The 7,966-nt window shown below is 38.6% G+C and overlaps 1 non-coding gene across 1 annotated transcript; it reads left to right on the top strand.

Moving 5' to 3' along the window:
* The first annotated feature begins 7,531 nt into the window (after window positions 1-7,531).
* On the top strand, window positions 7,532-7,635 carry LOC148571975 (small nucleolar RNA R71). The gene has a single exon (XR_015908064.1). It is a non-coding gene; the product is annotated as a small nucleolar RNA R71 (small nucleolar RNA).
* The last annotated feature ends 331 nt before the right edge of the window (window positions 7,636-7,966 follow it).

Genomic DNA, 7,966 nt, shown 5'->3' with positions numbered 1-7,966 from the left:
ACTCTATTCGCTCAAGTGTTTAGGGTTGATTCACTCAATTCTCCCATAATCATACTTTCCAAGATTTGTTTTTCTTCTAACAATCAACATTTATTCCATGCACGCATACAATTATCATGAGGTCTTTCTCTTAGGTTGTAATGGGGCTAGGGTCAAGGTAGGATGCATATTTGGTTAAGTGAGCTTGAAATTTGAATCTTTGATAAGCTTAGACTCCCCACCTAACCTATGACATCCTATACAACTTCAAAACTAATCTAACAACCCATTTTTCACTTTTTTAACATACTCATGCATTTTCTTTTCATTTTACAACACATATGTATTGATTTTATTGAGCTTCACTTGCTTTGGGGTATTTTGTCCCCTTTTTATTCCTTTTCTTTTTTCTTTGTTTCTTTCTTTTTTTTCTATATATATATTTTTTTCTTTTCTTTTATTTTTCTCCCTTTTTTTTATACAAGAACAAAATACATTTAATTAACACATGAGCATGTACCCAATTTCCAATATTTACAACAAAATACAAAACTACCCTTTTTCTCAACCAATGTCCCAAGTTTTTCCACACTTGAATGACACACACACACTAGCCTAAGCTAACCAAAGATTCAAATAAAAGACATTTATTATTTTTCACCTTAAGGCTTGTAATGTGCTAAATTAAGAACAAAGTGGGTTAATCGTAGGCTCAAATTTGGCTAACAATGGAAGATAAAAGGTAAGGCTATTTGGGTAAGTGAGCTAAATGAAATAATGGTCTCAATCATATAAATGCATGAATACACAAAATAATAGACATAAAGAATCAAACAAATCAAAGATCATAATCAAAGAAAGAGAACAATGCACACAAGAAAGGAAAATAAGTGGTTATAAGATGTAACCACACCATTAGGCTCAAATCTCACTTACTTGTGTTCTTAGCTCAAAACATGTTCCACAATATATATAATTCAAGCAAGTTTAATGAAAAGTTTTCACTCAAATCAATTGAGGTGCCCTATAGATAGAAATCCTTGAAGAATTTCATTATTTTGACAAAGCTTATTTTGTATATATATGCAAAAATAAGAAAATGAAACAAAAATCCTAAAGACCTAAAAAATGAAATGCAAAAGTGTTGAGATTAGAAACTTGTCACCCAAAATTACTGACCGGTCGGACGACCTCCCCACACTTAAAAGTTTGCATCGACCTCAGTGTACTCAAAGATGAGCAAGGGGGTACGGTGACTCTCTGGATTGCTACCTTCAGCTGGTAGATCAACCAGTTACTGCGCATTCTTTCTTCCGCTTCTATTTTCGCTTGTGGTGCGTCATTCATGAAAAATAAAAATATAACACCATAAGATGAGAAAATACAAAAACAAGGAAGCATACATTGTTGGGAATGAGGTAATTCACTAGAATGGAGTGAATGAATTAGTGTGACATTAGGAAAATAGGGATGTGAGTTCTAAATTAGGCGCCTTTTAGAATACACATTAGCATAAAAAATAATGTCACAAATGAAGCATGTACTTCACTTATTCTAGTGTGCTTGAGATGCTTTAAGTAAACTTGTAAGGTAAAACAAGTATTCAAGAAGCATGAAAGCATTCAAGCCATAACATATGGATGCATATAATTATGAAACACAATGCATTAAGGTAAATGCACACCATCAATGTCAAAAGATTGCCTAATCAAGGAATAGGGTTCAAATCACATGGTGGCCAAATCATGCAATTCAAGAAGAGTTACAAGCTCGAAGGCAATTTTCATCACTTGGTAATCTTAAAAGGTAACCATGAAAAACTCAGAACCAAGTAGCAAAATATAAAATCAACAATAGAATCCAACAAAGATTATAAACATAACGGTGTTAAGATAACATCCCATTTTAATACTCAGCAGCAATTAATGGTAAACAAGAATAACAATCCAATACTTACGATGAAAAAGAGAAAATGAAATGAAAACTAATGAAAACTAACTAATCAACTAACTAACTAACTAATTAGTTAACTAAAATAAATGGTTATCAATGGTGTTTGGGAGTGTTGGATGAGGGGTAGAAGAAGGAGAGAAGAAAGGAGAAGGAAAGAAATGGAAAGAGGAGAAGAAAAAAAGATGTGTTGAAGAAAGGACAACCGCGCGGGTTAGTTAATGGACTTGATAATGTTTTGTGTGACTAAATGTTTTGTATTTAGGTTGCTCTTGATAATGGACTTTTGGTTGATAATCCCGGGTTAGTTAACCCAAGTTACCGAGTGTTGAAACACTCCTCAGAACCTATTCATCCAAGCATATCCTTAATACATAAACACCACAGGCATTTGTCTCAGAAGTTCAAACCATTGGTGCCTAGCTTATTTGGTTGCCCTTTTTCAGTGGCTTTTTCTTCTTCTTTTTCTTTCTTTTTCATGGCCAAAGACATTTATTCATCAAGATCCATAGGCAGTTTTCAATTTCTACACAAAAAATGATAACTCTACACTCTATTTTTAGTGATCTGACTAAACAATCAAGCATGCATACCACCACTTAATTCTACTTGATTTGTCACTAATTGAGCCAAGTTACTTTTGTTCAACTTTTATTTTATTTTTGGAAACAGAACAAGCATGGCAAGCATTTGTTTAAGAAGGTGGAGTTATATCCAAACATCTAGGTATTCACTTTATTCAAAGCAATAAACAGACACACATACTAGAGACTTCACATTAAAACTTAAATGACTCATAATGAAAGAAAGCTCATAAAGACAATTCATCAATTATCATTTGATTATTAAGGAGAGAGACCACCTCTCATTTATTGCTTGGTTCTTCTTGATTCTTGGGATCCTGCTTCTTCTTGCTTCCTACCCCTTTTTGACCACTTGAACTTCCTTTGTCTTTTCTTATGAGCTTTTTCCAGAATCCAGCCTTTTTCATTGTTTCTTCCACTCCTTTTTCAAGGATCATTGCCTTGTTTATTTCTCCTTCTTTCCTCCCTTTGAAATACTCATCAAAAGCTGGGAATGCTGGGTCCATCTTGTGTAAGTGTTCTCCTATGTAGTTAAGCTTGATTTGCGAACTGATGTTGTAATCAGCTTGGACTGAGTATCTTGCATTCTGTAAAGTGGTGGCTTCCTTGATTGCCAAGACATTGGCATCTTGGTGTTGGCATATGTGGCCGAAGGATTCCTGTAAGTGTAAATTCTGTTCCCTTTGCAGATCCAAGAATCTTGATTCAAAGTTCCTTTGCATATCCATCATTTTTAGGTGAAAGTCCTCTTGTCTCTCCTGAGACCTCATGTATTGTTGAGACATTCCTTCCATGATTTCCTGCATTCTGCTCATATCCATGGGGTCTCTAGGAGTTCGTTGTCTTCTTTCTGGAATTGCTTGCTCTTCTTGCTCTTCTTCTCTATCTTCTCCTTCCTGTCCTTCTTGTTCAGCTTCTTGCTCTTCTTCCGCTTGTTGCCCTTCTTCATTTCTTCTTTTTGTATGTCTTGGAGGAGTTGGGCCAAGAGTCATTCTGTACGCAGTTATGGCCAATCCCGGATATAGCCAATTAGGTCTTTCATCTTCAAGTGGTACTTGGGCATCGATGCATAGTCTAATGATGGTGCTAGGGAAGTGGAGCCAGGATTCAGGGTCACTTTTCTCACTAAACTCTTGTATCTGTTCAGCAATGAGTTTATGAACTTTGATCTCCCCTCCCACCATAATGCAATGAAGCAAGATGGCTCTTTTAGGGACTATTTCTGAAGAGTTTGCAGTGGGTAGGATGGATCTCCTAACTATTGCATACCACCCTTTAGCTTCAGGTGTTAGGTCTCCCCTTCTCAAGACTCTTGGAGCCCCTCTTGTTTTTCTCACCCATTCAGCTCTGATGGCACAAAGATCTTCAGCAATAGTCGTGTAGTCAGGTTCTCCTATCATCCTTTCCTCATAACTTGCTTGGCTGAAATGTATATTTTTCAGGCCAAGAGTTTTCATGATTGCCTTGGGGCTGAAGTCAACTTCCACCCCTCTCACATAGCTTTTGTATGTGGGTTTCTTGGTTGAGTCTTCCCTCACTGCATTTGCATAGAACTCCTTCACCAAGTTGATGTTGATTTTAGTGATTGGCTTAGTCAGGAGCTCCCACTTCCTCTTTTTGATCTTCTCCCAAACACCTGGGAACTCATCCTTTTCAAGATCAAAGGGAACCTCAGCTAGTACCCTTTTAGGTCTCATCCATTCGGCTTGAATCTCATGGAAAACTGATTTGTATCTCCTTGCATCGAATTCCCTGTTCTCCTCCATTGGTTGCTTGTCTTTTCTTCTTTTGTGGCTAGATGAAGCTGCCATTGGTTCTTTAGTTTTGGGGTAAGTGACAAGCTAAAGTTGACAAGGTGAAGCAAGAAGTGTTGTTGGAAATGTGGGGAGGTTGTTTTCGGCAAGAGATAGTTTGTGCTATGATGAAGAAAATGTGCATGAAGGAGATTTGGTGGTGTTGAACTCGTTCCCCAAGTGGTTCTTTATAGGGCCCTTAAGTGAAAAATGGACGGCTAGGGTGGTTTGTGAAGGGTGGCTTGATGGTAAATATATGAATTAGGGAGAAGGACGAATTGCTTTTCATTTTCTTGGAAGTATTCTGGGTGCATTAGGTTGTACATGTAGCAATCTTTTCTTGCAGAACTTCCTTTTCCCATGTGTTAGCTTCAAAGACTTGTGAACTTTCTTTTTGACCAAGCACCGTACCTCCCTTTGTCTTTTTCCTCCATTTTTGTCTTTTCTTTTGTACCTGCACAAACAAACAAGTTTGCTATCATTTTTCGGTCCATGTGAATGATGAATAGTACTTGCACATGTAAATCAATGATTGACTTCATGAGCTTATAGCCGTGACTTTTGTATGTATGCACACTTATTATTGGACACCAAACTTAGTGTTTGGTAAAGTCTCCTAATGACATGAAATCCATATTGGTTGTCCTTAATGAATGTGCATAATTCTAATAAATCATAGTCACTTTGGCTCTTTGATTCTAAACAAAGTTACTACCCTAAGTAATTGAAACCAAAGTATTAAAACATGCGAATGGTTTACTTGTCATGAATTTCGAAACCCAGAGGAACTTCTTGCTTTTCATGAACCGTGTTCAAAGAGGAACACCAAACTTAATGTTTGGTTGTGCTCTTTGCATGAAAAATTGAATGCATTTTGAATAAAGTTTGGGGTGCCCTCAGGCACACCAAACTTAGAGACAAATTGTATTTTATATGCAATGTTTAGTGCACTCTTTTAGCAGTTGTCCTGAGGATTCAAGTTCATGCATAAGAAACCATGCTTTATTAGATGCAAAACAACACAAAAAAAAGTAAGGATATTAAAAACATGGGTTGCCTCCCATGAAGCACTTCTTTAACGTCACTAGCTTGACGGTTGTCCCTTGTTAGGGTGGATTGTAGTGCTTGACGTCTTCTCCTCTCACTATGCAAACGTCCCCACTTGATTCCTTCATGACCTCTAAATGTTCCATAGAAAGAACTTTCCTGATTGTGAACACTTGAGGGAGCTGGGAAGGAATGGTTTTGAGGCCAGGTGGGATTGGCAGATAATTACTTGATATCACTTTATCTCCCGGAGAAAAACCTTCAGTGGGAATTTTCTTGTTTCTCCACCCTCTTGGCAATTTCCCTATCATTCTTCCCTTTCTCTTGAGGATTTCTTCATTGACCCTTATGCCAGGAGGATCCTTCTGATCTGTTTCCATTGATTCTTGTGGCTTTAACTCTTGCAACTCCTGTTTGCCTTCCAAAGACTGTTTTAGAGTTTCAGCTGCTGGATTACTTTCCTCCAAACACAGATGGCTGCTATCATCCTTAGGCTTTTCAGGTTCTGGTTCAGGCTCAGGTGCAGGTTTGAAAACTTTGAAAATGAGCTGTTCATCATGTATTCTCAGAATTAGCTCTCCTTGTTCTACATCTATGAGCGCTCTAGTAGTGGCTAGAAATGGTCTTCCCAGAATGATAGGGTGTAGGTAGCTTTCCTCCATGTCCAAAATGACAAAGTCTGTGGGGAAGTAATAATCTCCCACTTTCACCAGCACATTCTCAACTACCCCTTCAGCTTGCTTCTGAGTTTTGTCAGCCAGTTGTATGATTACATCAGTGGATCTCACCTCATTCAGTTGTAGCCTCTTCATAAGAGTTAGAGGCATCACATTTATGCTAGCTCCTAGATCACAGAATCCTCTGTCAATTTTTGTTTCTCCTATGATGCAAGGAATATGAAAACTTCCTGGGTCTGTTTTCTTAGAGACTGTGTCTTTCTTGATCAGAGCACTGCATTCTTTGTTCATTGTTACCGTTTGTCCTCCCTTCAAAACTCTTTTCTTGCTCAACAATTCCTTTAAATACTTGATGTGTGTAGGCATTTGATGGAGAATCTCAAGAAAGGGAATATTGATATGGAGAGACTTAAATGTCTCTAAAAACCTTGAATAGGTTTTCCCTTTTTCACCTCCTCCTAACCTCTGAGGAAATGGTGCTTTTGGTTGGTATGTTTCCATCGTGCCTTTTTGCAGTTCCTTGGCTTGCTTAGTTTCACTTTCCTGCTTAGCTTCTTCCACACCTTCCTTCAAGGTTTCTGGCTCCTGCTCTGAGGGCCTGATTCCTTCTTCTTCTGAGACTTCCTTCAATATGGTGATGGCCTTGCATTCTTCCCATCTCACTCTCTTTTGTTCCCCTTTAGGATTCTTTTCTGTGTCACTAGGGAACACTGCAGTTGATTTGGGGGCCTGTTGAGATAGCTCTCCTACTTGAGACTCCATCCTCTTGAGTTTTTCACCATGGTTTCTTAAGGTAGTTCTCACATCATCCCTGAAGCTTTTCAATTCAATTATGTCTTGACTCATGGTTGCCATCATTCCTTCTATCCGGTTTAATTGATCTTGAAATTGTTGGTTCGGATTAGGTTGGGTAGGTTGATTATTTTGGCCATGATATGGTGGTTGAGAGTAAGTGTTTTGTGTGGCTTGGTATGATCTTTGGTTGGAGTTTTGGTATGTGGAATTGTTATGTTGGTTGTGGTTGTAAGGTTTGTGGTTTTGTGGTTGGGTTTGTTGGTTCCCCCACCCAAAGTTTGGGTGATTTTTCCATCCTGGGTTGTAAGTGTTGGAATTTGGATCATATGATTGCCTTTGTTGGTTTCCCACATAGTTGGCCTCTTCCCAATCACCTCCTTCAATGCTTACTTCCTCTTGATCTTGTGTGTGTATTGCAGCCACTTGCTTTGTTTCTAATTGTCTGGTAAGCTCTGCTAGTTGCTTGGCAAACACCTTGTTTTGGGCTAGAATTGTATCAACATGGTTCAGCTCCATGACTCCCTTAGTGTTGTGCCTCTCTGATGCATAGTAGTACTCATTCTCAGCCACTGTCTCAATCACTTCAATGGCTTCTTCCACAGTCTTTTTCCTGTTCAATGAACCTCCTGATGAATGGTCTACAGCCTTCCTTGATTCATAAGAGAGTCCATCATAGAAAATATGCAATTGCACCCAGTCATGGAACATGTCTGGTGGGCATTTCCTTGTCAAATCCTTGAACCTCTCCCATGCCTCGTAGAGAGTTTCACCATCTTGTTGTCTAAAAGTTTGAACCTCAGATCGAAGCCTATTGACCTTTTATGGGGGGTAGAAACGTGCCAGAAACTTGCTTTTCACCTCATCCCATGTTGTTAGACTCCCCCTTGGGAATGATTCCAGCCACTTAGCTGCTTTGTCCCTAAGTGAAAATGGGAACAAAAGCAGTTTATAGGCATCTTCCTGGACTCCATTGGACTTCATAGTGTCACAAATTCTCAGGAATTTTGTGAGATGTTGGTTTGGGTCTTCATTAGCACTTCCACCAAATGAACAATGATTCTCCACAAGTGATATTAGCTGTGGTTTGAGCTCAAAATTGTTGGCCTGAATGGGTGGTTTCTGAATGCTGCTACCACAATTC

Source organism: Arachis ipaensis, chromosome B3, assembly GCF_059453495.1.
Source record: "Arachis ipaensis isolate K30076 ecotype BB chromosome B3, ASM5945349v1, whole genome shotgun sequence".
Taxonomy (NCBI): Eukaryota; Viridiplantae; Streptophyta; class Magnoliopsida; order Fabales; family Fabaceae; genus Arachis; species Arachis ipaensis.
This window is presented reverse-complemented; position numbering and strand designations above follow the sequence as displayed.